We start from the raw sequence: 2487 nt of genomic DNA, 5'->3' as shown, positions 1-2487 counted from the left end.
CACTGGTGACATTTTTAAACCTGCTAGATGTTTGTGTAGAAAAGAACTTAACCTTGCCCAGAGAGGGGTCTGGCCTTTGTCCCCAGCTACTGGGAGGTAATCTCTTTAAACTCTTGAAATAGCATTCCTGATAAAAGTATTTTTGTTTTGACTGGGGGCCTTGATAGCAACAATGTGATCTAGGCTGGGGGCTTTGGGTCAGGTGGCATCAGTGTGACCTCCTGAGTGGCTAGAGACTGGAATCAACCACACGGGCAGTCAACCCAGCTTACATGATGGAATCCCAATAAAGACTTTGGACAGGTCAGGCATGGTAGCTCACGCCTGTAATCCCAGCACTTTGGGAGGCCGAGGTGGGCGGATCAGGAGGTCAGGAGATTGAGACCATCTTGCCTAACACGGTGAAACCTCATCTCTACTAAAAATACAAAAAATTAGCTGGGCATGGTGGCGGGCTCCCACAGTCGCAGCTATTTGGGAGGCTGAGGCAGGAGAATGGCGTGAACCCGGGAGGCGGAGCTTGCAGTGAGCCAAAATCACGCCACTGCCCTCCAGCCTGGGTGACAGAGCAAGACTCCATCTCAAAAAAAAAAGACTTTGGACACAAGGGCTTGGGTAAGCTTTCCTGGTTGGCAATGCTCTATACTGGGAAACTAACCCCATCCTGACTCCACAGGGAGAGGACAACTGGATATTCTCATTTGGTACCTCCCTGGGCTTTGCCCTGCACACTTTTTCCTTGGCTGATTATTATTATTATTATGAGATGGAATCTCACTCTGTCACCCAGGCTGGAGTGCAGTGGAACGATCTCGGCTCACTGCAACCTCCACCTCCCCAGTTCAAGAGATTTACCTGTCTCAGCCTCCCGAGTAGCTGAGACTACAGTCGCATAGCACCACACCTGGCTAATTTTTGTATTTTTAGTAGAGACGGGGTTTCATCATGTTAGCCAGGAAGGTCACGATCTCCTGACCTCATGATCTGCCCACCTCAATCTCCCAAAGTGCTGGGAATACATGTGTGACTCACAGCGCCCAGCCCCCTTGGCTGATTCTTAAAGTGTATCCTTGAGCTGTAGTAAATTATAACTGTGAATATAACAGCTTTCAATGAGTTTTGTGAGCACTTCTAGCAAATTATCGAACCTAAGGATAGCCTTGGGGACCCCTGAACTTGCAACTGGTGTCAGAAGTAAGGGTGCTCATGTGTGGACCATGCCCTCTAACTTTGTAGTTGATTAACTTTCACACCTTTATCATTACTGCTTACACTCAATGTTTATTCACATTTATCCACATACCACTTAACTTTCTTATTTCTAGTGCCTTGCATCAAAGACTTTCTATCTCATGTACTTTATTCTGCTTGAAGTAAATCCTTTAGGATCTTTTTTTTTTTAACTTTGTACATACTTAATTTTATTTTTTATTTATTTTTAATTTTGTTATTTTTGTGGGTATATAGTAGGTATATGTATTTATGGAGTACATGAGGTGTTTTGATACAGGCATGCAATGTGAAATAAGCACTTCATGGAGAATGGGGTACAAACAATCCAATTACACTCTTTAAGTTATTTTAAATGTACAATTAATTTTTTATTGACTAGAGTCACTCTGTTGTGCTATCAAATATATATATATATATATATATATATATATATATATATATTTTTGAGACAGAGTCTCACTCTGTGGCCCAGGCTGAAGTGCAGTGGCGCAAGCTCAGCTCACTTCAACCTCTGCCTCCCTGGTTCAAGCGAATCTCCTGCCTCAGTCTCCCACGTAGCTGGGATTACAGGCACGCACCACCACGCCCAGCTAACTTTTGTAATTTTTTGGTAGAGACCAGTTTTCACCATGTTGGCCAGGTTGGTCTTAAACTCCTGGCCTCAAGTGATCTGACCACCTCAGCCTCCGAAAGTGCTGGGATTACAAGCATGAGCCACCGCACCTGGCCAAAACAGAATATTCTTTAGTGAGGTCTGCTGGTGCCTTTTTTTTTTTTTTTTTTTTTTAGACTGAGTCTCGCTGTTGTTGGTTCAGGCTGGAGTGCAATGGCGCAATCTCGCCTCACTGCAACCTCCTACCTCCCGGATTCCAGCAATGCTCCTGCCTCAGCCTCCTGAGTAGCTAAGATTACAGGCACCCACCACCACATCTGGCTAATTTTTCTATTTTTAGTAGAGACGGGGTTTCACTATGTTGGCCAGGCTGGTCTCGAACTCCTGACCTCAGGTGATCCACACACCTTGGCCTCCCAAAGTATTGGGATTACAGACATGAGCCACCATGCCCGGCCAATTTTTTCTGTTTTTGTCTGAAAATCTTATTTAGTGTCATCTTCGAAATATATTTTTGATGGGTACAGAATTGTAGGTTGATAGTTATTATCATTATTGTTATTATTTTGAGACAGGGTCTCATTCTGTTGCCTATGCTGGAGTGCAGTAACGTGATCTTGGTTCACTGCAGCCTTGACCTC

The sequence above is a fragment of the Macaca fascicularis genome, chromosome 16, assembly GCF_037993035.2.
Source record: "Macaca fascicularis isolate 582-1 chromosome 16, T2T-MFA8v1.1".
In the NCBI taxonomy this organism is placed as follows: Eukaryota; Metazoa; Chordata; class Mammalia; order Primates; family Cercopithecidae; genus Macaca; species Macaca fascicularis.
This window is presented reverse-complemented; position numbering follows the sequence as displayed.